Raw genomic sequence first — 27,698 nt, 5'->3', positions numbered from 1 at the left:
GATGCTTGCTTTTTGCCTAAGGCATCGCTGCTTAAACATTTCACCCTGACTCTGAGAAACTTTTGAGTCTGGATGATCTCGAAGCTTTGTTCATGCATCGGGTAGGATCAGAAAGCAGCGAACCATAACCAAAGGGCCAGTTAGGAAATAGAGTTCAGCCAGCCTGGTGCTTTGACCTGCGGGTTAGAGACCACCAGTTCTCCCTGCATGTATGCTGGGGAGAAAATTTGCCCTTTCCAGTGTCTGCTTGGCTACTCTGCTCTCATTTCCTGCCGACTCTCTGAAGCCTGTCGGTGCTGCTCAGGTATTCTCAGTGGAGCTGGGAAACACCCCTTAGAGCTGCACAGTTAATTATGAAAGCCCTTCCCCTTCCTGCCTGCATCATGCCCTGGAGCAGAGAGAAGGGCTTGGTGCAGAAGAGGTGATGCCCCCGCACGCTGAGAAACAAAGAATCCTGCAGGGGAAAAGCCAGTTTATTATAAGGCACTTTGAAAGGAAGAAAAAACAGTTCCTGTGCCCTTCAAGAGGGTGTTCAATTCAGGGAGCTTCTTTTAGATAAATATATAGGGAGCTGCATTTTTATCATTGTAAATGCTGGTTATTTTCTAGCATGTCAGGACTCTTCTGGTCTCAAGTGGCTCGTGTGCTTTCTGGTTCTAAGGCAGAAATGACATGTCTTAGCTTTTTAAATTTCATCCTGTATCTCAAAAGCATGGTTAAATGGGCCTTACATCTCTATCACCAGAGCCCCGTTTTTTCCACTTAAAATTGTTTTCACCCGTGACACTTCACTGGATACCAAATTGTTTGACTCTTTGAGACTGTTTCTGGAATATTCTCCTTTCTGCCACTGTTTGTATACACTAAGAATCTGTGATGATGAATAATTTATTAAGCAGTGAAGTCTAAATCCTGAGCATGATAGCTACATTCTTTAAGCAAGCTGAGGATGATAATACTCTGCTAAAAAATTGTTTGTCTCAGTTTCTCCACTTCCTTAATTCCTGGGCTTCAAGTTTCTGTTGCATCATTTCAACTGTTTTTTTTCAGTTCCTCTACATTAGCTGCTGAGTAGGAAATCTCCAGCGAGAGACTTAAGCATGTTCTACAGTGAGTAACCAAATTCCTAATCTAGGATGTGTGATCTTTAAAGGCTGTCATCTACTCAATTAGGGGCGCTGACAAAATTAAATACATATATGATAAATGTATATGTTAAACAATGTTGGATCATTGGCCGTGATTTTAGTAAAATTTGAATTTTTAAAATTTACATTTTCTTTGTTTTGAATAGTGCCTTTGGAAAGCAACAGTTTTATTGGATATTTGGATTAGGAAGTAGAGCTAATTTAATTTATTGCGAAATATTTAGTCTGTTAGCCAAATTAAAAATTATGATGTACATATAATCTAGGCTGATGAACTGTTTAAGACACCTAAGAGAATTAAAAAGCAGCGCCCATTCTGATTGTGACTTTGAAAAGAATTTTACTCTGGTGGTAGAAATCGGCATTGCTAAGTTATCATAGCAAATACATTACTTCTCAATTCATTCCTCTGCCATCAGTTGGGGAAAACTCAGCAGAATATCACCGTCATATTTACTAAAAGCAAAAATGATGTCCTGATGTACTTTAATTTTATAACTGGAGAAGTCTAGTGAGTCATGAGGGTGTCCTGTAAAAACTTATAAATACACAATTGAAATATGCAAAAATAATTTGCACATTTTGAATGAAAATACAGTATCTGTGTAAATAAAGACCTTTAGAATGTGATATTCATATTTGAGTTTAAATGGTAGAATGGAACTTGAAATTACCTTGCTCTTTGGCATGGTATTTAGAAATAGTAAGCAATTTAAGAAATGGAAAATAGGTTTTAAAAGTGATTTTTTAAAAATCCAAATAGTGCATCCAATGTAGCATTATTAGAACAAATATATTTGTAAATACATTTGTACATATAGTTTCTAATACTAAATGTAAAAACTTGACTATCCTCTTTAACTACTATACAGAGTAATATCAAGAATTAATGTGGAAAATTTGTCCAGCATAAATATTAATGTAAAATATTTCAACATGTAACTTGGAAACATTTTTAAAGAGTAGACTGAATGGAGTTAGCGTCGTGCCACAAAGTGCATAATTGTGTTGTTTTTAGAATATTGGTCTTTCTGATACATGTTTTTAACTGGTTTTAGTTATGAAATTTTGCTGTACTCGAAGTGAGGAAGGAAATATAAAATCACAGACAAGAGCTAGTTTCAAAATGTTCTCAATTTTCTCATTTCTTATTGTATAGGGCAGCATTTGGCTTTTAGTTTTGTGTTCAACAGCAGATCATTTGTGTATATTTTCAGTTAGTGAATAGTATGGGATTGATCTCATTATAAACAACTTTAAATTGCATATGTGACATGTGTTGATTATTGCGCTTTGAGTGGCAGGCTCACCTTTGCATAAGCTTTAGCTTGTGAATTGCTTTATGAAAATTAGGTTTTTGTTGTGCACCAAGTATACAATATCTCTGCAAAATCGTTGTTGTTTTTTCTTTTGTGAGTGGGAAGAAGTATTAAAGTTTTTAGACTCTTTGCTAGAAATAGCCCGTGTTTAAATGAAAACTTTAATTGCTCCTCTTAAAACTTCTAGAATAGATCTTATAAAACATGAAAGCTTCTGGAAATCTTTGAAAGTGCAGTGTTTTCATTTAAACTTGTAATTTGTCTCTGTGAAGAGGTTAACATACTTAATATGGCCTGTGCTAAGAGCAAAAATGAATTGGCTTTATATATTCAAATTGATGGGTCTTTCTTATTTCAAGCTAAACAGTGTAGTGTACTCAGAACTCAATATAGTTGTGTGCCTTTATCTGACCGGTTTCTTCTATTATGTATTCTTATACAAAGACATTTATTTATTTATGTATTTATTTATTTAATTTAGTGGATTGATTCTTACTCAGATACAAGTGTATTCATCTCATTTCCTAGATAAGAAATTCTAAACTTCATTCTTGTAATTGACTTTCTAGATTGGATTTTATAACATAAAAAACTTTGTCTTTTAACTGATAACCCCATTAACAGGAATAAAACCTCTGTCATATTTTACAAATATTTTGCTGGTATCAGATGCATTTTAATTTGTTAATGAAACAAACAAGTATTGCTAAGAGTAGTTGGTAAATGTGGCTAATGGCAAATCCACAGCTAAACTTCTCCATGTCATTTATGAAACAGAATGTCAGAGATAAACCACAGGCTCTGAGTTTTCCACAGGTTCAAACACCATGGTTATCAGCCCACTTTCTTCATGCATCTAGGGGAAAAATAAGTCTCTTTGAACCAATTTCAGTTTCCAGCGTGAATTTCTTCAGGGAAGTTGGTCCATTTCAGGGTGCCTGTCGTCGCTGCTTGGTTTGGGCAGAGCTGTTCAGCCGTGGGCTGTGGGCGCCGAGTCCCAGGTTCGGGGAGTTGAGCTCCAAGCTGAGCCAGGGCCCGTCCAAGGCAGGGCCTCCGACAGTCGCCCTTCCCGGCTGGAGAGGCCCGTGTGCCTGCGGCTTACTGAGCGATTGTCAGGCCTCTAGATAGTGCACAGCAGTATGATTATTGGTTCATTTTGTAAATGTGATACCGAGAGGGTACAAAGCAGGTGTTATTTCCCCTTTTCTTCCCTGGCGTTAAATTTATAGTTTAAAGATGGTTGATACCGGACGGTCTATTGAGATGCAAAAATGTTCTTTTGGGGACAGTCCATTGGCAGCCAAACAGACGTTCAAACCAGCGACCGCGTTGAATGCCCTCACAACCCCCGACGGCAGATCGCAGGAACTTTTTTTAACTAAAGATGGTCTCAAGTGAAAAGTCTGATATTTATTGTTTTGCTTCATGTTTAATGAAAATGAAAGCAGCCTTTCAGTTTTCACACAGGTATTATTGGCTTATTATAATGTTTATGCACATAACCATTTTCCTGCCCCTATTTGAAATTTTTACATGTTTGTGCCAAAGAGAAAAGCCTATACCAGGAAAAATGGGAAGTATACATCGCTCCATTCATTGCTTATGAAATAGTAGTTTTTAGGCCATATTGACAAAGTTTCTCTTTAGGTTGCCCTTGACATTTGATCTGCCCAAGAATAAAGTGTTAAAAACCATTTACTATATGCAGAGTTTAATAATCCTTCTACATCTTTGTGCTTCTGCCCTATAGAGCCATTCAAAGGGTAGGATTGAGTTTCAAATATACTATAGATTTACTTGAAAAATCCAGTCCATTCATTGATTAGTTATGTGTAACAATGAACATGATAGTTTTAATTGCTTTTACTAAATAAAATCTAGGTAGCTTGTTTTCTTTTTCTTTATCGGTTAGTCATTTTTTAGTTTGGTATACCGCTTTTGACAGATCACAGCTAAAATCAATTTGACACATATATGTTTGGTTTTATTGGTTTGACCAATAGGATTTCCTATGATTCTAATTTCTTTGCTATGAGTCAGCTCCATTGGCCCAGGTATTTTTTTAAAGCACTTTCTGTTTTTCGTTTTTTGTAACCCAGGCTTTTTGTGAAGTCTGGCATGGTCTGCTGGCCCAGGTTTCGAAGGCAGGGGAAGCAGCTGTATCTCGGAGTGAGCTGGGCTGTGAGTTCGTAGCTGCTGGGAAATGGTATCCTTCGGTGCAGTATCGGTTAATTATTTCCTGTATAACTATCTTTCGCTTGACTTCCTTCTTTCACAGACCGCGTGAGTCAGGAGACACCAGGGCCCCAACAGGAACCCATTGTTGAGCGTTCTTAGATGGTGGAAGTAAAGAGAGAGATAGAAGGTGGTCCAAGTTTCAGAAGCACAGATGCAGACTGATTGAAAAGTGTGTCAGCCATGAGCTACACAGCCTTGATGTAAATCTAGGATTTTCTGGCAAAGTCCAGTCTGATGGACGGATTTAATAGGACTGTTGAACACCTAAAATGCCAGGAAATTTTTTGTCTCGGATTTTTGTGTATTTTGTGTGCTCCCACCGAAAAAAGTAAATACTGTTTTCATTGTCATAGTCTTTTATTCTCCCTTCCCTTTGACTCTGTTGGAGAACTTTCATGATGGTTTTACAGAAAAGGACACTGATGCCTAGAATGGTCTACCAGTGAGCTCAGGGAAGCTTGGCAAGCAGGGTACTGCGATGTCTAGCTGGGCTGTTAGTTCAGGGAGCTGCAAAGAGTTTCAGTGAAGTTTCATGGACTTGCTTTGTTTTGGCGAAGCAACACTCTCATTTTATAGGTGTTTACAATTAGCTATAATTTACAAATAAAATAGAACCTGGAATATGACTTTATTTTGGAAAAAATCTATAATACCTTTATCTTCTGGCATAGTTTTTTTGGTGTTTTTTTGGTCTTTATCAGTGATTAAGAGTAAGGCAAAGGAATCTTTTGTTTTTATTAAGTATAGGACATTTGTGATGTGATAAATTGAGTATTTGGTCTCATTACTCATGTCAGATTGATTAAATAGCCCTCACACATAATTTTACATGTTAACTTGCCTCTTATAAAAGATGGTTCCTCAATTTAGGTGATTTAATTTGGGCATATTAATTATGAAAGGGATGAACCATTTCATGCCTTGGAGATTTGCCTTTCTGTAACATCATTATTAACCAGAAAAAGCTAAGGATATATAGATATATTTTTTAAAGCTAAAATACACCTATAATTTTACTAAAATTTTGTTTAAAAATAACTAGTGATTATGAGTCAAACTTTTATGAGAATTTGGATACAAACAGAAATATTTTTTAAATAGATTTTTGATAAGTTTGTTTGAAGAAGGTGATGAGATCTACGAGAGTGTGATTTATTGAATTGCATTTGCCATTGTTACATTTTATTTTTATTTGGTGTTCAAGACTTATACTAAATCATGAAAAAATGTCTTGGTAGGCTCATGTCCCATAAAATAACCTGTTCCCAGGGAATTAGCTTCCTGAGCTTACCTGGTAATGTACTAAATATCACAAGAATACCTTGCAGCTGTCCAATTTAAATTCTCGATGAGGAAGACGAAACCTGGTGAAATTACTTTAGAACAATTGCATTCAAATGCATGAAAGCATTAAAAAATAAAGTATTTGGTTAAAATAGATGGATGTTTATAATTGATTGCCACGTAATGCGGCATTTCAGTTTCTAGGATTAAAAGTTTACTGCCTTTCTCTTAATTTTTTATTGGCTTAACTCCTTTCATCCTCACCAAAATCCTTTGAGGTTGAAGCTGTTATTATCTCTTTTATTTTGACAAGGAAACTGAGGCAGAGAGATGGGTTAATATACCCAAGGTCACACTACTTACAATGGCCATGGTGCATTTCTGGGGCAGGCAATTTGGAGTTCATGCTCTTAACCATTACACAGCTTCCTTTGATTCTCCATGATTTTTTAAAAATCATTTGTTTGGCTTTCTGCAATTTCAGAATAATCTAGTGTATCTAAACATATACTTTTTTGTGTTTTCTGTACAAAACAGAAAAATAGCTTTTTGAAAATTATGGAAATGACACATGCTTATTGAAAAAGAGGTAGATAATATAGAACACTGAAAAGGAAATGAAGACCACTCATAAATTCTAACCCACAAATACTTTCCTATTCACGTTTTGGTGTCTAATTTATTCTATACATGTATGCAAATGTGTGTTTTATTTAAGTAAAAGGTCTTGTGCCTCACTCTTTTATAAGCTTTTTCATTTATAATATATTGTGGAAATATTTTCCCATCAGCAAATATGACCCATAATGTTTGTTTTAGTGCCTCTACATTACACCATGAAATATCTATATCAAAATAGCATAAACAAACCCACTGTTGATGAACACTTAGACAATTTCCAAGTTCTAGTTATAAAGAAAACTTGGATGAATCTTACTGTATTATTTTCATATTTTACCATTTCCTTTGGATAATTTCTTATAATTTCAGTTATTTAAATGGGAAAATTCATGACATACAAATGGTGTTCAGTGTCCAAGTCACTGTCATCTAAAAGGGTCATTTTACTCCCAGCTGGTGTGGCTCAGTGGTTGTACACAGACCCATGAACCAAGAGGTTACTGTTCACTTCCTGATCAGTGATGTTTCTCTCTCTCTCTCTCTCCCCCTTCTTCTCTCTCTAAAAAGCAATAAAAACATATTTTAAAATATTTCAAAAAGAAAAAGAAAAGGGTCATTTTAAGATATAAGTAAATTGGCTCATAAATAATGGCTGAAAGAATAATACCCTAGAATATTATAAATTGACTTATTTAATGATAAATGCAGATAATGAAAGGAAAAGCAAATTATAATTTTTAAGCCTTATTTTTATCATGTATATGGAATATAACAAATCCCAATAGCCAGACATATGGTGTGATATGCTTGCTTTATCTTGCCAATGCGCAGCATAGTTTATTTTGTAAGGAAATTTATTTTCAAGCAGGGCCCATTTTCTTTAGCAGAGTTCACTTCAGAGGTCTGAAGTGAAAGCAATAACTCAGCTATTTTTGCCTTTTTCAGGGGAGACATTTCTCTTTTTCCTTGCTTTTATTTTGCCTCCGTGGATGATGTTCTTGCTAACCTTCACAAATTCGCAAACCATTTTCAGGTGTGGACTTTGTGGGAGGATAAGAGAAATAACTTTTTTAAAAATATGAAATTTAAGGATCTTTATTTGTTGCTGAGGTATTTATATTTATTCCATTAAAAAGTATTTTTCTTTTAAAGGATTTTCAGAATGTCAGAATATTCTTTATTATTAATAAAGTATTAAAATAACTGAGAAAGAATACTTTCTCAATTAACATGGAATCTGTGCTCATTCTAAACTAGAAATACAGTCTCAGGCCATTCATGTTTGGTTTATCTCATTCTTCTTAATTTCAGGAATTTACAACCTAAAATTTTCTTGATAATTCAGGAAAATCCATCGACTTTGCCTAAATTAGAGAACTACTTCAAAGACAGTTGGAGGTTTTTAAAATGTGGATTGTCTAGATGAGCAGTCTGTGTGTGCTCTATAGATTAGCCAGTTAAAATGCCTCTCAAAACTGTGTGCTGTTTTTACATATAAATATGTAAACTAAAGGATGATTTTTAGAATAAAAATTCAGAGCTTGCGTCAAATTCATATATGATTTAAACGTTTCTGAAGACCCCAAAATACATCCTAACTATCCCTGAGTAGTGTGTCAGCCCTTTGAGGTGGCGGATGGGCTTGGAGGCGGGTGTGTCCCACCTTTGGTATGCTGTCTCTGATTCAGGCATGGCTGGATTTTATTTTCCGGTAAAAACATATTTCATGTTTTCTTTTGCTCTTCCCTTGTGATGTAGCGGAAAGAGGTACTGGATTGGAGGAAAGGAGTCTTTGTGTTCTAGACTTATTTTGTGACTAACTAGCCGTGTGACACTGGGTGAGTCACTCAACCCTTATACACTGTTTCCTTCTTTGGAAAATTATATATAGAGAAGTATACAACTGCTCACATCTCTTTAAAATTGCAAAGTCTAGGATCAGGTAAATTTTCTATAAAACCTTAAACATTTAGATCTGGGAATTGATACCTGAGGCAAGTTGAAGACAAAAATCTTACGTTTTAGACTTAGTTTAGTGGTGCTGGTGTCCAAAGAGATATCACATATTTGATGCATAAGTTCTTAAATCACATTTCACTCTCATGGCTTAGAATCCAGTAATTATACACAACTGTCACAATACAGTCTGAAACCTTAAAACCTTAAATAATTATATTCTTTGAGCTTACACTAAAAACTTCATTCTTTGAAAATATCTTTGTTTCAAGGAATCATGCTGTTAAGGGGCTGCTTATGAATGACAATAAAGGGAAGTATACACAATGAGAAATAAAATAATGCTGGTGAGAATATGACATGCTTTAAGCCTGTTTCCTCTGTTTCTTGGCATTGAGCAATGATGCCTGTTTTGTTCGCAGTCAGATGTTCAAATCAGAATTTTGGATGCAGAAACTAATTTTAGTAGGTGGGGTGCAAATTTCTTATGAGTCCATGAATAGACTCTAATCCCAGCTGTTTCATTACAATTATAAAAATAAAATTGGCTGTGAATCCTTCCAGCTCTATTTAGTGGATGTGAATAATTCGCTTTCGTCCCACTGTATCTTAAAACTATAAACCTATCTTAGATTCTTTATGCTCCTTCAGAGTTCATAGCTCATGGTTCATATATGAATTATTTGAGGTATGAGTGGTCTTGATGAAAACGATCATGTTTCCACCCAGTTCCTGTGGATTTCAGGAAAGGAGGTGGCCCTTAGGGCAAGGCTGGGGATGAAATGGAGAAAGAAATTGGGAAAAGTCTACACAAAGAGAAAAGGAGGTCAGATTCCTTGGTATTTTCTGTCCCATTAAAATATGTCTGCTTATTTTAGACAGTGTAGAAAGTGTAAGTAAGCAAAAAGAAGAAAATGACTGCTCAACACTTTAATGTATCCCTTCCTAGACACACACATGCACACTCATACACATACACATACAAATGTAGATTTATATTTTTATTATTAAATAGCCTTTGATTTCACTTTATAATAAATTATAAACATTTTCTCAGTAGTATATATTCTGCTATATCACATTTATTGGCTTCGTAGTATTTCATTGTATGTTGTACTAGTTGTACTAGAAAAGATGGTTATTGATTCCTTGTTGTTGGACATTTAAGTTGCTTCCAGTTTTTGCTATTATAAATAGGGCTGTATTGAATGTCCTTGTAGCTAAATAATTGTATCTTGCTTGCAATTTTAAATTGTGTGAATTGATTTCTCTATAATCAGGTTTCTCCATGGGATGACACAGTAGTGGAGTTTATTGGCAAGGTGGATCACTTTCCCAGGCTATGTGTGTATATTCTTGTGAAACAGGAAAAACTGTTATTTCTGGACTTTCATTAGTTAGAATTGCCTCACAGTGGTAGCTAAGAAATAGGAACCTTAACATTTTCTTTAAACATTATAGAGGGGAAAGGTAATATGATGGTTTGAATAAGGTGTATTTCTGAGGCATCAACAAAGAATCTGTTAGGTATCTATTTCACTTTGAATGTCAAGGTGACTAAAGAATCTTTTGACGATAAAAGTGAAATCGAGTACTTAAATAGTATAATATACTGAAATGAACCTTACAAGGTAAATATAGATTTAATATATAAGGGGATTTTGCCGACTCCAAAAAGATTCTTAAAGCGTGTTTTGGTGATCACATAAAGTTGATGCCAAAAGCTACTCAGCGAATGAAGTATTTGGCACACAAAATTCTATCTTAAAATATTTGAATTTATTTTAATTTGTTCAAGGTCATTTGCATAAATTATTATAAGGTGGGAATGAAAATCAGGTGTTAAAAGGAAGTGTACAAAACCATTCTACATCCCATTTTAATTTTTTTTCTAAGCATCTTACTGCTACATGCAAAGTCCTTTCATAGGACTAGAGACTAGTTGTATTTATTATAGTTCATGAAATTTCAACAACCCTTTTGTTTGGTGTATGTATATCTGGTTGTGTCTTATTTTAAATACATTAATACTCATCTGGGTTCAGGATTTATTTTCAAAGAACCATAATGCACTAGACCAAACTAACCTAAACTCAGATTTAAAAGAAATAGAAATCTAAAGTAAAAGATAACTTTATAGAATCATTCCCTGATATTCTGTAACTTTTCTTGTTGTCCAGTAAATAATAATTTATCCCCTAATTTGTTTCAGGAATCATGAAAGACCCTATAAAGGGTCTGGATATGAGTAAATCAGGGTTCTTGTTCTCAAGTAATGCACAATGATGCATAGGTGATAAGCTGGATTTGTAGGCAGCTGTCACATGAAAAAGACTTCCATGAAAGGGACAAGTGGAAAGGAGAGCAGAGGTCTCTGGATGTCTAAAGAGTTACAGATCACATTCAGTTGAGTAACTAAAGATGTCACAGAGGGTTTTCTGAGCTGGTTTTTGAAAAGAGGCCGGGCTTTCAGCAGGTAAGTATGACTGCATGGAGGGCAAACTATGTAGAGAAAATAATGTGAGGCTAACTTCTGGCATTTTTAGTATATAGATAATAGAAAGGCTTGCTCGAAAGGTATGTGCAGTGTAGTTCCTGGAGCTAAGATTTGACATCTAGGTTGAGAGTTTCCTTAAATGCATATGTAAAAATTTTTGTTTCAGAAGGACATAGTGAACCATCACAGGATTTGGAGCCAAGGATAAATTGATCAAACCTTTAATAAGGTTAATGTTGCATTTTATATAGGATGGCTTAAAAGGGGGTGGGTAGGTGGACAGAGTTGGGATGACAGAGGTTAATTCATAGGTTAAGCCCTTACCCTTTCAGTGGTAAAGTCTACACCAGGATTGTGAAAATGAGAAATGATTTCTGTAGATAAGCTAGATGTAGAATCTGCAAGAGTTAGCAAAGTTTATGTGCCTGGGTCACCATGAGGTGGCGGGTTATGATGAATGAGGCTTTGGGTTGGGGTGACTGAAGAGGAGACGAGTAACAGCTAACATTTGATAATCGCTAGCTGTGGGCCAGGCTCTGCTCTTTATTTGTAGTAATTCATTGAATCTTCACAATAACCCCGCGACACAGATGGTATCATTAACTGCATTTTGCAGAGGAAGTAGAGCCTCAGAGATTAGTCACTTGTCCAAAGTCACCCAGCTAGTGAGTGAGTAGGTGAAGCTAGATCCATGTACCCTTCTTCAAAGTCCACGTTCTTGACCATACTGCTCTGTGCTAAGTGGTAGGGCCTTTAGCAGAACTCGAACGTGAACTGTTTTGTGAGTGTAATGAAGCTAGTCTTATCCCTATAAAACTTCCAGGGCTTTCACATGAAAACATCTGATGGATAGTGGGAAATGGCATCTCTCGTAGGGAATAGAGGCGTTGGGATGACTTCTAAATTAATTGACATTCATTTAATAATTGAGTCATATTGAAAGCCTAGTTCGTATGAAATATTCCAGGAGCAATACCAATCTGGACAAGCTCTAGACACTGATTCTCTTAAGTCATTTGCAAACCAGGAGTGGGGATAATGTTAAGAAAAATGACTATAACATGAGAAAAGGAAGGTCAAGTGCCATGGAGTGAAATAAACATGCAGTATTTTATTTTATTTATTTAATTATTTTTGGAGGAGGAAATGATCCCTTTTCATTTGGCCATCAAGGAAGACTTCTTGAAAGAAATTACCTATCAGCTGGTTCTTGAAAATGGTCGGAGTTTGATAGATGGGGATAGATGGGACAAGGGAGGTCCGAGAACAAACAAAAAAGAACTTTGGTGTTTGGAAAGCAGGAGGAACAAAGTACACAAGCCTAAAGAGATTACAAGTAGAAGGTGAATTTATTACTCCAGCTTAAAAAAAATAGTTTAGTGGGTTAGCTCCCCTCTAGAGTGAAACTTACTGTTTTGACATTTACGAGATCAAATTTTAAGATCCTCTCTGTATGACAAAAATCTTTTAATTGATAGGATTTAGAAATTCACAGAAATATGCATGCCTGAAGGGTCTCATTATTTACATGCTAAACCCAAAAGAAAGAGTAGGTTTTAGAGCAGAGGTGGTTATTTAAATAAAAATCTGAAGAATCTAATAATTTCTTTAATTAATGCAGATAAGCTCTATAAAGTTATTTTAACGTATATATACTTTATATAAATATATATTTAGTATATATATAAATTACTCTTTTATTCAAATATAAATTAAAAACTCTATGTAGGACCATTACATAATATGTTCAAACGGAATATAAATGAAAAATGTTCTTGAGTGCCCGCTTAAAAATGTATGCCATATGTACTATACTAGTTCAGTTGATTCATTACATATAAGAACTGTTGTATTTTAGTTTTATGTATCGGTTTTTTGATTTATTAACTAATCATTTCTCTTAGATTTAATCCGTTGGCTCGTTTTCATGTCCTATTTAATGTCCTATTTTGTCGTTGAGAAGAAAGAGACATCCTTGCCTGCGATATGTCACCTGTTGTTTAGTGGCTAAAACTGTATTACATTAAGTCATTTAAAAAGCATTGCTTTCCTTTTTGTTTAGAATTCCTAGAGTCCCTGGGATATCGGTAGGGGGTTAATGGACGTCTTGATTAAAATCTTCCAAGCTTCATGGCTTTCAGTTCTTGTAAACAATTTGGATCTGAGAGATAGGCTTATGTCTTTTCACTAGTCTATTTACTGATTCAGTGTGAAGAAAAAGTCATAAGTTTTTTTCTTTGGTCTTGTAATAATACAAATTAAAATACATTTAAAAAATCAACCGCAGAGCATTGTGTGATGGTCACAGAATTTATGGCAGTTCTTTCAAAAATTCTGTGTGTAGACAGCATAATCATTGAGAAGTAATGTAGCTGTCTTCTGTGTACTGATTTGCATTATTTGAAATAAACCTTTTAAGTTTTATAACTAGATTGCTTGTAAGTGGTTCTTTCCAGACTTGCAAGACCATGGACTCTAATCATGATGGAATCAGTATCACTTGATTCGTGATAGCTAACCAAACCATAGGTGGATAAAAGCTCTGAAATAGGTATAAGTCATAATCCAGTTGAGATTTACATTTTGACTGACAAGCATAGATTTGTTAATCACCTATCTTTGTGACCAGCCCAAACTGGCCCCTTTCTAAGATGAGACACAATAACTGCACAATATTCAGTTTCAGTCAAAAGTCTTAGTTCTGTTTTTAATGAACCAGATTAGTTTCAAACGTGGTGGTTTAGGTTTGCATAGGATCGGGTTGGCACCCTGTAGTTTCCAGTCCTTATGATTTTAATGTATGAATTTCACTGCAGTGTTGGGATTTTTGTGATTTTTTTTTTTTTTAACTGGGCCTGAAATTATGATCCAGTGAAGTATGTGTGTGAGTGTGTGAGAGAGAAAGAGAAGGAGGGGGGGAAGAAGGGAGGGTTTTTTCTCTGGAAGTAAGGGGAGCATGTACAAGTTTGGTATACAATAGAGCAAAGATATAAGAGAAACAGCAAATACCAGATCTTGTAATTTATCCATTTGTGAATTTTTCTCTCTTAGTAGATTGTGAGCTTCTGAGAGAGGAGGACTGTGCCATTTTTATGTTTCTATTTTTCATTAGTCCTGCTGTACTATGCATCTCTTAGGAGGTCTAGAATCAATATATGTTTCATTGAATTTTTCTTTTGGGTATATGCCCTTTTTGAAAAATTTGAAAATTACATTTTAATTTCATGAGACTACAATACTGCTTATATAATTTTTCTACTTTTAATTAAGTTTATAATTACAAACTGATTAATATTTGAATATTCTTTTTAGGACTGAAAGATTAGGTTACATGCAAATTTTTCAATGCCCATTAGAGTATGATATTATTTGGTGAGTTGCTTACTCTGGGAAAAAAATCAATTATTCCAATTTTTCACTCACAGAAAAATAAAAAACATATTTGAGGCGTACTGGACCATTTTTTAATTTGAATTTTTTTCTGAGTTCTCTGGTGAACAGAGGCTTCTCAGATTGACAGAATTTTTTGATACAGGAATCTAGAGAAGCAATCTGCCAGTGTGTTTCTGGGCTTAAACAAGCTCCACTAAAACCTAAAAGGTTTACCTTATTTTTTCAATCATGGATCCTAAATTCATTTTTTTTTAATGTAAATTCTTTTATAAAAAATATTGAACTCTAGATTTCATTTTGGTTGACATAATCAGACCTCTGCATAGCTAAGTTCATAGTTTATAGAGCATGATGCTGAACCATGTCAAATCTAAAATGCAGGAAGGAAGTTTCACCATACTTCTCTGTACTGCTCCCTTCTGAAGGGAAACTTAGAATATTGGGTACTGGACTCAAGATAAGATAAGAGGAAATGTGCAGTGGAACCATTTATTCTCATAATTTTATGACCAAGTCAGAGAATCCAAGGCTTACAGCCTAGAGAGTATGATATGAAGAAGAGAAAGATATTTGTAGATATTATTCTTTGAGCTTCAGCATCCAACTTCCTACAGACAAACCCAGAAAGGAGAGTTTGAAAGCTTTTATGAACTCAGGAATGTATGTGTTGTTTGTTTTACAAACCCAACTTCATTGTCTTAATCCCCTTGCCTGGAAGAGATGAGTAGAAGGATGGGTTGTATCTGTGGAACTGGAATCTATAAAGTCAGGGAGCTTTGTTCTTCAAATGGAGTTCTTGTTTGTTTTCTGGATCCTTTAGGAAAGTAGTGGAGGGAGAGGAGAGAGAAGGGTATAGACACATGCAAAAAGGAAGCTGGTGAATTATTCTGTTCTTCTTCGTCTTGATTTTGAATTGTGCCTCCACTCTAAGGTGTCCCTCTGGTACCAGATGCATTGCCTTTCAAGACTGGAATCCATGCAGAGAGCAAGGATTCATGATGAAATAATCAAAGGCAGGAAAGTCTTGCTGTAGTCTTGTTTCATGCAGTCAATTATTTTTGTCTGGGTGGTTTCCAGAAACGTGAGTCCTTCAATCATCTAAACGTGGTGTAGTAAAAGTAATTTTCAGGAAATGAAACTTTACTTTGTTACTTTTTTTCATTTAAAGGCTAATCTGATTAGCTCTAAAATATTTGTTCATCACTTTGTTCAGTAATTGAACTATGCCTATGGAAGTCATATGGATTTAAATAGTCCTTGGCTTACCATCTGCTGATAAGGGAAAGTGAGATGCTAAATCAGAGTGGCAGGAAAGTCTATTTCAGTAGAAGCTATTTCGATCTGAAATACTGTAGGCAATCTTACATGGAGTATTTTAATTGGGTTTATATTGATATGTGTTAGTAAAAGTATATTTGTTGGTATGGTTCAAACTATATAATCATTAAATTTGTTTGTCAGTTTAGAGATGTGGGACTTTGCGAAATTTTGATTCCATTAATTATAACCAGTTTTTTTTTCTAAAATAGTTATTTGTGGGAAAACCTTTCTGATGCATTTTTAAAAAGCAATAGCACATTTTATGTCTCATGTCAGAAATTAGAATATAAAGCATTAACTTTTTAGTTAATAAACTATATAAATTAAAAAAATAATTTATTTTTTAATACAGTGTGAATTTGTTTACTATTTTTATGGTAAGCTACATTTTGAAAATTTGATATAGCTTTGGGGAGATTAGGAAAATAACGAAAAGGAATATCTATTTTCATGATGATAAAATGCTGATCTATAATGCTGAAAAGTTTGTAATATGCAATATTTATGTTTCAGTTTAAAACTTTGAGGCTGTAGAATCACCCAGGCATTCAGAATAATATGAAATATAGTATAGCTTGAATCATATATATGTATGTGCATACATACTTATGTGTGTGTATATATTATATGTATATATAACTTTAATGTTTATACCTGGTTTATTTTGTTTTTTCAAATTAATTGGTCGCTCTTTCATAAAACGTGGCTGGCACGTCGCTCCTGGCTGGGGCAATACAAGCGTTGGTGACACAAGGCTCCTGCCTCCTGGGAGGGAGGAAGCGAGGGGTGCCCGTAGGTGTCCAGGATTACGCCAGGCCTCTTCATAAGCACCTGAGACCTGTTAACCTTCTCAACAACGCTCTGATGCCGAACCCCTGTAACCCCGTTTTACTGAAGGCACTGAAGTATAGACAAGTTGAGTAGTTTGCTCCCAAACAACACGAGTAGTGTAATTGAGTTTAAAGATTACATGGCAAGTGCCCATGGCACGGTGGGCCCTGTGCTAAGCTCGGAGAGGTGCAGGATGAATGTGACCCAGTCCTGGCCCTGGAACAAAGTCTGCGAGGTAACAGAAGCCTAATAGGATGATTTTTAATGCAAAGCCGACAGCGCAGCGGCAGAGAAGTGGTGCTGAGTGCTGGCAGCCCTCTTGGCCTCCGAGGTCCCCAAAGACTTACTGGAGAAGATGATGCCTGGGATGTATTTTTGTTTGATGAATAAAGATGGAATGACAGGTCTAGGTCAAAAAATCACACAGTGTGAGCAGAAGGCTGGAGTCCTGTGCCAGTGTCCAAGCAGCATGTCAAGAGCGGGCCCTGTGCAGTCCAGTGGGAACTGGCCACGTGGCTCCTGAGCACCTGCAATGCCGCTAGTCTGGGTCGAAATGTGCCCGTGGGACAAACTGTGCACTTGGGTTTCTCAGACTCCACATGAAGAAAGAAATAGTAAATTACCACACTACAAATTTCAGACTTAGTGCATTTTGGAATGCTGATATTTTGGATATATTGGGTTAAATCAATTATACTTAACAATTTTACTTAGTTCAGTGAATTGAACTCACTGATTTAACACATAAGAGATGGTTGGGTGTTTTGGAAACTTTAGGATTTTCTCATACTATTGCTCATGTTCATATGGTTTTGTTGGCGCGGTTGAGTTACTGAAATGACAGATTTTTGGTGCACTCGCCTTATTAAAGGACTAGCTGGCACCTCATCCATTTATCTGCATGGGAAAATATGAGAGAGGGCCTGAAATCATGATAGGACCTGCAATCACACACATAGTCCATCATTTTTTAGACCTAGTTTATTTTAATTTGGAAATTTTGCATTTACTTTCAGGTAGGTTTACAGTTTTTAAGATACTTAAGACTACTCTCTTTCTAGTCTAAAATAATTGCTGTTTTGAATTTAGATGTTTTGCAAACTTTTAAAAATTTTTATATTTTTGCACAACTATATTTTTTCAAGATATGGAATCTTAAACATTTTTTACAGTACTTTGGTATCCCAACTTCCCCCCACCCCCGCAATCGTTATTGAAATGGTCTATGTCAGTTTTCTTTACTAAGGAGCTCGTGAAGATCTAATTGAGAAATCTAGAGCAGCCTGTAACCCCAGGATCCTAGAGTGTGTTGGCAAAACACAAGTCAGCACTTCAGATCCTATTGAGAGGCTGTCCTTCCTTAGATCAGATGATGCAACTTGGTACTGAATGAACACCATTCAGTTAGTTGGCTTGCTGGGCTCTACAACCAGGACCGTGCCTCAGACACAGAAAGTTCTTCTCAAAAGCAGGTATTATATTTATTTTTATAATGTTCACTCTTAGAAAGACCACAGTTAGATATAGCAGCACACTGCTGTCATTGATATATTACAAACCACCCCAGAATTACTGATGAGTTAGTCATGTCCTTTTCATATATGACACAAGCACTCTTTTGTCTCCTTAAGTGAGAAAAAAAACAGGTTGCTGTGAATATTTTAATGTTGGTGATGGCACAGGGCACAGTATCAGTAAATGCTTTTCCCTCTCCCCCTCCCTTCCCACTCCCGCTCTCCCTTTCACTCCCTTTACCTTTAATATTACACTGAGTGGTCCTGTAACCACCCCTAGCCAGAGGGTCCCTTTGCAGAGGGAATGGTTTGAAACTCCGCGTAGGGGAGGAAGTAAATCAGAGCCTCCTAGAGCTAGACGGTCATGGTACCAACTTTCTAATCCCTCATACATCACGAATGAGGAAAAGAGTGAGTCGACCCCACTCCACGGCCATTCTGAAAGAGCGGCTGGAAGTGCAGTACAGGGCATGGTTCACTGAGGACAAATGGAACCAAGGATCACATGCAAAGGCCACTTCGGTAGTAAGAGATGCCTGGCATGGACTCTCCTAAGATATGCAGATGTAACCTGGTAGGTGGCACCTTTCTTTACAAGGCCATGTGCTTCAGGTATTTGGAAGACTTTGTTATAAAGCCACTGAGATCTTTTAAGACACAGTAGCAGTCTTTATTCCGAATTCTATTTCATGTATTTGCCTTAAATATGTTTCTGAATATATAGGAAGATTTGGTCTTGGTATAGAGTGGAGTGAGCTATAATATGGCTTTTTTTTTTTTTTAATACTCTTAACTGAGCAACTTGATTCCTTTCTGCCCTTGTTACAGGTAGTGTTGTCAAAGATACCTTGTTTGCAAATCCTTCTAAGCTAGATTCCTAGAAGTGGAATTTCTGTGTCAAAGGATATGCACCTGAAAATGTGTACAGGTAATGCCGGATTACTCTCCTTTCTAATATCAGCGATGATTTGAAAAATAACTGCGGCTGTTCAGAATTTTGTTACATCAGAATGGCAATGAAGGTAAAAATGAAGAATCCACATGTGGAAAAAATATGTCTGTAACGAAGAAGTCTCATAGTGAGTTTTCCTCTATCGTGTTGACGTGCTATTTTCTTGATGGCATTTTACTGGAGCCACTTATTTTCATCACATGGTGAATCTTTTATCCCTCTATCTCTGCGTCTTTGGAACAAGTACTTCTTGGAGATGCCTGATGAGTACAACTTGATGTCAACCAGACTTCCCTTCCTTCCAATGGTGCAAACTGCTATAGTTGTTAAGAAATAGTCCAGAGAAAACATTTTCTCAGATATGCATATGACTTAGGTTAAATATCAGAGACATAGATAGAGCAAACATACTGTGTTAGTGGACTGATTATTACATTTACCTCATCAGATATTAAAGCAGTGGGATTGTCTTAGCTACTCAGTTTTCCCCTCCATTTTCCATCTATCTTTCCTTTCATAGAACAAAGTTAGAGATACTAATCCATCTTAACTACTCACTTATTTAAAAAATTATTTCTAACTAAACCTGGGCAAACCAAGAGTGTATGATTAGCTGAGATTTTATTGTAACTCCCATAGCTGTCTTACATTTTGACAGGGAGAGGATCACGTTGCCATTACTTAGTGAAAAGTCACTGCGTATTTTCAAGAATGAGTGGCAAAAGTGATGACATTCTGTTTCTTCTCACTGTTTTCTGATTTCTGGAGTACTGCCATTCCCCACCACATTTCCTCTGGCCTTATGACTGCCAGCTGGCTATTTAAAAAAAGAAGAAGAAAGAAAAAATGCAAAAACAACCACAACAAAAAAACACACAGAAATCCCGACTTAGGGAACCTGGGGACTGCTCCTCCTCTAGATCCATACAGCCTGCAGCTCGTTGGCCGGGTTCTCCCTGCTGTTTGACACCCTGGGGACCTGGACCATCATCATTTTCTGTTCTGCCAACTGGCTTTGAGCAGTAATAGATCAACTCTTCTCTTTGCTCCAGGCTTGGAGGAGCTGGAGCACAGCTGCTTTCCATAATTCTGACCACCCTGCTTTTGGGCAGTCTTGTTGGTGAGTTTATGTTGTTTTTAACAAAGCCAGCCTGTCTGTAGATTGGTTACGTGCAGCTTTTCTGATAATCTCCTGGGACCTTGAAGGGGCTGTGTGACACGTAGACAGAAAGACCCACACACACGCACACATGCGTGCCAGTGATGGTATGCCCACAATTCAGTATATACAATTTGTTTTAAAGTAGCATTTGGCCATGCTCTTGCCAACATCTGCGTCATGGTATAGGTAGAACTGACACGAAGACAACATTGCAAGATTGGGGAAACAGTGTTGTTCCTGTGTGAACTTGGACATGCCTTCCCCTTGCAGTTTCAAGTAAACGTCTTTGGTTCTTTTCATTTGGTCTGATAAAAAATGTTGCCCTTTGGTGAGATCAGAATTATGGAGCACAATGCTTCTCATTTCTTGGTGCTGTTACTTTTATTGCATCAAATATATATTTTGGATAGCATTGTGAATTACTTCAGTTGTCAGGGCAATCAGCAAACCTATGATTAAATTATATTGCTTTTTGCTCACAGCACCATTTTCTCAGCGAGAGCACCTTGGAAAGGCACCTTCTACAATTTCTCCCAAATTACAGAAGCCGAGCTAATTGGGTGGGATTCTTTTCCCCTTCCGTTTGATTTAAAATTTGGTCGCTTTGTAGTACTTTGGCGAGCTCACTAATATATGTATGAAAGCACAGGCTCATGAAATGGAAAATAAAATCAAAACAGGAAACTCCAGTATGTTTTGTAATGAAGAAAACAAAAAAAGCATTGTCATTTTTTCCAATGCAATTAAAAAGAGACCTCTAATACTGCATTTACCTAATTAGTGTCTGTGCAACATGAGCCATCCTTCATCTCCAGCCACTTCTTTTGACAGGTGTGCTTGCTGTCAGCCTTCACCCACAGAGTGCAGGGCTGGGATTTTGAAAGCAGCCTTTGAGGCCTCTTGTAGGCCAGCCTGCAAAAAGGTGGTGGGAGAGAACCACTCGTGAGAGCTTTCTGAGCTTAAGGAAGACAAGCTCCTGTGGCTGTCAGCACTGCTCCCAGCCAAGAGTTCACACTGTCCAGCGTCATGAGCTCCCTTCTCTTTAAGCAAGAGTCTGTCTCACACCTGAGGGTTGTCATGTCAGAAGTCAGAATGAGGGCCTGAAGCCTCTAACTTGGATTTCAACAGTAAATGAAGATGAGGATCTTTTTAAAATGCCGAGCCCATTTAGGAGTTCCGTGTGTGCCCAGTGGCCTCTTATACTCAGGTGGCAATAACTTGTTAAAAATTATTTTCCCCTACATACTCCTTTTACTCAGCTGTCTTCCGGAAACCTAGATGTTTATTAGAAACCCCTCTTTATATAGTATAGAGTTAGAGCGTAAAGAAATGTTTTATCTGACCCTCAGCACTCAAGGGCTTGTGCCATTATTTAGAAACCTTTAACAGAAACATTGGTGGAGTTAATGTTTACAAGGGGTCCACAGGTGTGGACAGAGAGAGAGCCTTCTTTGAAAGAACAGCACTGTCCAAGCAATCGTGTTTGGTGACCCTTGGCTGTACCTAAACATGTTCCTTCTCATTCAGGTCTGCTTCAGGAATGGACAGAAATAGACAGAAATCTTGGGGTAGGAACATGGTGAGGGGGTTGTTGAAGCCAGCATTTTGGCACCCAAAACCAGAGAGGAATAATTGATGGACCATACGGTATGTGTAGTGGGCACTATCAGCTGTTTAAACATACACTAGTTATTTTCAAGCTTTCCAAAGCCATCTGTCACCATATTGTCCAGTCACATGAAATAAATTGTCATTTCTCACTGTATAAACTGACATAGTCCTCATGGATTTTTGCTTCAAACTTTTGTGTAAATAGACTTGTGTTATCAGGCTCTATTGTTTGTCTGTTTCTATTGCTGTTTTCCCTACCAGCAATGTATTGCACGATTTTTGCATATTTGAGAAAGAAGAAAAAACCAGGTATAGCCAAATGATCAAATCATAAGAAATAAAGTGTTAAAAATATTTAATTTTAGGGTTTAAAAATACCAAATGAAAATATAGTGTATCACCTTTTCAGTGTGAATACAGCAGGTCCGTAAATAAGCAGGTCATTTCCTTCAATGTGTTTCCTTTTAGTGTTGATGAGATGTGGCAGGAACTGAAATCCTGTTTCTCTGTTGGCCTGTGGTGAAACTGGCTTCATTATACGTCATTTTGCTTGAAGTCACAAAGCCTGCGGATGACGTTAAGTGAAGACTTACTGCAGTTGAGTCAGGAAGAGCATAGTATGTCTTTATTGTAGATTCAAGTAATATACCCCATAGTGTCTTATTTAATCACTGATATTTTTCTTTTCTATCCGTCACAGTATGAAGTCTAATTTCACATAAATTCCTGGGCCTCTTGGCAATGTTGGCAGGCCCAGTTCATAAACGGTGGTGCCAGGAGTGAGATTGAGCACTGTTTTCTGCAAGAAGTGAACAATGTTTAGGATGCTTCCAGTCATCTGGAGAATTCTGTGGTGCATGGGGTGGGAGGGGGTGCACCTGAATAGGAAAGTGTATCTTTTTCCCCCCGGTGGTGGTAAAATCAGGAGATTTCTGGGGAACTCTTTCTCTGTTTCTGGTGCATGTTTTACCTCTGGCAATGTTAAATAGACCCAGGACTGCATCGGTTTCCCCTAGGAGATATATATTCCAGAAGTACCCATTACCATTGCACGAGTTATCGTAACAGCTCATACCTCAGCCGGAGTTTAAGCGCTGTGACAGTTGGGGGACTTAAAGTGAGTAGCTAAAGACTGGAGGGCCTGGAACACAAGCGAAAAAGAATGCTGTGGGCTCCCGGGGAAGATTCGCGTTGTGAAATAAACGGGTACGGTCACTTTGAAGCCTTCGATTTTCCCCGTAAATGAATGAACAAAAGGCGGAGCCTTCTATCTAAATTTCTGTGAGTCTTCTTTCGTATTTGCATAAGAGGAAATGAAACCGCACCAAGTTTTAATCCCCTGCTCCCTTCTGGCCAAAGCACCGGTTTAGTGAGTGGCAGAGGAGACTTTCGGTTATGTTTTCCGTGCAGTTCCCTGGCTGCAGTTCACTCAACCTTGACGTTCATCTGAAATAAGTACTTTGCAAGGGGTTAGTCTTTTGTGCAGGGCGTGTGAGAGATCCTGCCCGGCCAGCTTGGGTACAGAAACCAGTGTCAAGTGGCCTTCCCTGAGGGGCGAGCCAGAGCGCGCGGCCTGCAGGAAGCCGGGGGCAGATCCTGCGAGGCACCCACATCACCGCCCTCCTCTTCCACTTCCCACCGGCCGGCCGGCCACCTTTTCGGGACTCCCAGTCCTGTTTAGTGATAAGTATTCGCTGGGTGGGTTACAGCTGCTTTTTTGGCTTTTTTGGGGACCACCCGAGTCCTTGCTAATGGGTACAGTGGGTCCGGACAGTAGACAGGAGTATCACTCGCACAGTCCACGCTTCGCGCAGCGCTTGTTGAGGCTGGTTGCTTTTCAGTTACTCTATTTGATCATGCTCTTTGCCTTAGGTGATCAGCAACCTTTCATGTAAATCCTAGGCGATCTAATAAAACTAATGAAAAAGGGGGAGGGCAAAACACGCACCCACACGTGCGCGCAGGCGGGCGCCCGCACCCCGGGAGCTGTCGGAATTCCTGCACTGCCTGTGCCTGCATTGTCCTAGAGGGTAGATGAATTATAGCTCTCCTCCCCACCTTTGAAACACTACTCCTCTTCGCGTCTCCTTTTTTTTTTTTTTTTAAAGCAAGTACATTCTATTGTCTGCAAATTCAAGAAGTATATTTTCTTATCGGTGCTCTGCCTTGTACTTGAAATAAAATTCAGAATGTTTTTTAGTCCTGAATGCAGCCTACTTCCAGTTAGCCTGAAAGTTGTTTTAAATAAGTCATGTTCCTAAAAGCCCACCCCCGAATTTTTATTTTTTTATTATTTTTCCTTACATAAACTGCAGTTTAGCGTTGGTTAAGCATTTTTTTGGCAGTCACACTGACCAACTGATTTGGGTTTCAGTTCTTTTTGGAGAAAGGGAAGAGGGAATAATTCTTGGTAAGTCTAGTTACAGATTTGTATTCAGTACGAAAACTAAAAAGTTTGCTTTTTTTAAAAAAACAAACTTTTTTTTTAACAGTGATAAAAAATATTTTAAAATGACAAAAGTAAAGAGCTGTTTTGCTTTGAATCCATCAGAAAAATCAGAATAAAGTGTATGTTGAGAGGCTGACAATATACAAGGGAGTGGCTTCCCTAGTTTATTATAAATACTATTAAATGGCTCTGCTGGGTTAGGATTTTCATTTTTAATATCATTGAGTTACTTTTAAAAATTGTAATGTTAAGACCATGAATTTATACCTGCCTGCAAAAAAAACCAAAACAAAAACCTTCTCATAGTTATCTTCTTGGAGCCCTTTATTATTGTTTCACTTTTTTTTTGGTCTGCGCTATACAGTGTTGATGTGTTGTCATAACTTGTTACTTAGAGAACATTTATACAAGCACCAGAAAAATTTAAAGCTTTCTCTGTAATTAAGTTTTGAAAACTATTTTCGGATTTGTTGATTGAGAACTGCGCGGGATTCGGGCACTTTGCTTCCCTTCTGTGCTCGGGTAGGTCGGAATCACCAGGTGTTTGATTTGCTCGCAGTGGAAGACGTGCCCTTTAGATGAGTTTGTATACTTTCCAGCGCCGCAGTACATGCTCGGCCGCATTGTTCACGGTGATCAAACAGATTAGGTGCTTTTTATTGTGTCTTTGGTTGCATTAGTAGCTGTGGGTGATTTGATTCAGTAGCTTTACAGGTACATATGGTGTCAGAAAGGATCTTTAGAGGTTATTCAGGACATCCTCTCCCCTTAGCAGGTTTTATTTAATTCATTCTAGGGATAAAATTCCGGGGTAAAATTCTGTTCCTATTTCTTAATTCATATTTGTATTTGTTTTTGTAATAGGCCCCCCAAATTGCACCTTATTTTTGCTCCTGGAGTTCTGCAGCAATTGAGGGGAAAATAAGAATAAAATTAAGGAAGTTGAGAGAGTAAAATATCACTTTTCTTCTGATAGGGAAGATAGCCTGTGAGCAAGATCAGCCATGAGTCCAGATGACCAGAATATGGGCCCATACTTACTTGATAAGTGTCCAAAGCAAGGCATGAGCATTTCAGAAACAAGGGTAACGTGCACACTTGGCCCGCTTTGCACCACAGAGGTTTGAATGGGAGTGTTTTGAAACATCCAGATAGAAAGGGTTGTGTTAGTTCAAAGTAATTGTAGCACTGACTCGTGATTAATGGTACTGTGACTTCTTTCTTTATGGAAATAAAGCTGTGACTCTTGGACCTTGAGTTTTAGTAAGCGTGCTAGCAGTACCGAGGGAGGAGAATGTGGTTGGGAAACGTAAGGAGAGGCGATCCCTTTTTCTGTACATCCTGAAGAAAGCTTTTGGCATTTAAGTTGACTTTTTTTTTTTCCCCGGTGTTGTTTTTCCTTGGAGTTACCAATTCAACAGAGACTTTTTTATGCCAAAGTGATGGTTCTTCCCGCTTCAGCAATCAAAAAAGGAGTGACAGTCGTTATTTGTGTCCTTACCATGGTGCCTGCCAGGTAGCATTGTGAAAACATAAATACACAGAGCACATCGAGGCATAGGGCCCGTCTAGTTTCTGAAAAGCCCCTGAGTTTTGCCTCAAATTGATATAAGTAAACTTTATAACCCAACGGGCAGTTTACACCAGTGTACAAATTATTTACCCACTCCCAGTTGTCAACATTTCTTTTAACTTTTCTCACAGTGCATGTAATTTTGCATTTGGGACTTCCCTAAAATGGATTCAGCACCAATCCCCTGGAATGTTGAAAATAGTTCAAGGCACAAGGTAACCTAGATCTTTAAACGGCCCCTTTACACCTTAGCAACGTGGTTGTTATGATTTTATGAAAACAGTCTTTGTTTCTTTTCTCTGCTGACTTCTGGCTTTAGTCAGCAAAGATTCCTCTGCCTCATTAATGCTGTGAGGACTCGAAGTAAAATTTTTCGTTATGGATTGCTTTATGGTAGGGCTTGATGCTGATCGCTGATTTGAGTGCTTATATTTTCCTGACCCATTTTATAGTTTGGGGAAATAGCCTTTTTGGATTTTTGAATGCTCACAGTATCTCTGGGAAACTATTTGAGCCTTAATGTTGACATTACTTTTATTCTTGTCTAAAAAAAGATTAATAGACAGAAACATGAAAGTAGATGGATGGTGCAGAGAGTTATCTTTAAATTCTCTTAAAATGTGAGTGACTCATTTTTGTGCTTTGGGTGTCCCAGTTTCCGAGCGCTTCCCAGACAGTCAAGATGAAGGTTCAACATTCATACATTTATGTTACGAAAGGAATTATAGAAAGAGATGAAAAGGCCAACTCACTCATCACTGGCTATTATTAAAATCAATTTGGCAATTCATTTTCATACTAAAGATCCACACACGGGAAAATGCATTTAAAATGCAACTGTAAGGTTTTACAGGAGTTTGCATTTTTCTTTACATGTTTGGAAATTTGACAGCAGATTTTATTTGTAAACTCTGAATAATTGCCCTAAAAATAATGTCCACATGTGGCCTCAAAGATGTGTAAGCTGTGTTCATTCACACACTCAAGGTACTCATATCAGTGCCTGTTAAACTGAGAGCAAAAACTAAGTCCGAGCATGCTAGGCCTTCAGTAGTAAACTAGATGGAAATATTCCTGCTCTTAACGGTAGTTACTTCGTTTTTGTGTATGTGAACATTCAAGGCTAATAAAATATTTGTGGTGCGTGAGACCTAGGAATAAATCAGAATGAGCTCACGCCTACTTAGTTCTTATGTTAGCCCTGAAATTGACACTTTATGAATTTAGTGTTACCCAAGTAACAGTGCCGTAGGAAGATAAATACCTAGGTTTAAAATGTTAAAAGCTTGTTTTAGAAGGCCAGTGAATAACATCCTCTCACTTTTATATCAGTATTTCAAGTGCTGCTCAGTAGCATATTGATATGCCTACAGCAGCCATGGATGATAATAAATAGACATTTTTATTCATATTAATATACTGGATAGAATAAATGACGAAAACATCTTGCTATGATTTTAAAATAGATTTTGTCATATATAAATATTATTATATTTTGCAATACTGAAGCATTAACATTAAGAAATGAAAGATAGCAGGCTTTAAGGTTTTTTTTAGTGTTTAGGAGATTTTAAAACGAGTATATTTTAAATAAAGCTCAAGCTCCTTTAAGGGCAACTGAAGACAGCAAATATTCTGGCAGAAGCCTTATCCTTACAAATGAAATCTTTACGTAGTCTTTGTAAAAGCAGCCGGTTTTAAATTTTACCTTCCTGTCCTTCGTCTTAAAAAAATATACCACATTAGTATCCCAAAGATTCTTTATCATTGCCAGTTATAGCAGTTGTCTTATCATTAGCACAGTGCTTTCATATATCTAGCAGTTTTGAT

The 27,698-nt window shown here is 37.2% G+C and overlaps 1 protein-coding gene across 6 annotated transcripts in view; it reads left to right on the top strand.

Annotated features, from left to right (window-relative positions):
- The window catches only part of TRPS1 (transcriptional repressor GATA binding 1), a 219,931-nt gene that overhangs the window by 68,804 nt on the left and 123,429 nt on the right, over positions 1-27,698 (top strand). The gene's annotated exons all lie outside the window — the stretch shown is intronic.

This window comes from Miniopterus natalensis, chromosome 16 (assembly GCF_054644295.1).
Source record: "Miniopterus natalensis isolate mMinNat1 chromosome 16, mMinNat1.hap1, whole genome shotgun sequence".
NCBI lineage: Eukaryota > Metazoa > Chordata > Mammalia > Chiroptera > Miniopteridae > Miniopterus > Miniopterus natalensis.
Note: the sequence above shows the minus strand (reverse complement) of the source record. Positions and strands in the feature narration are given on the sequence as shown.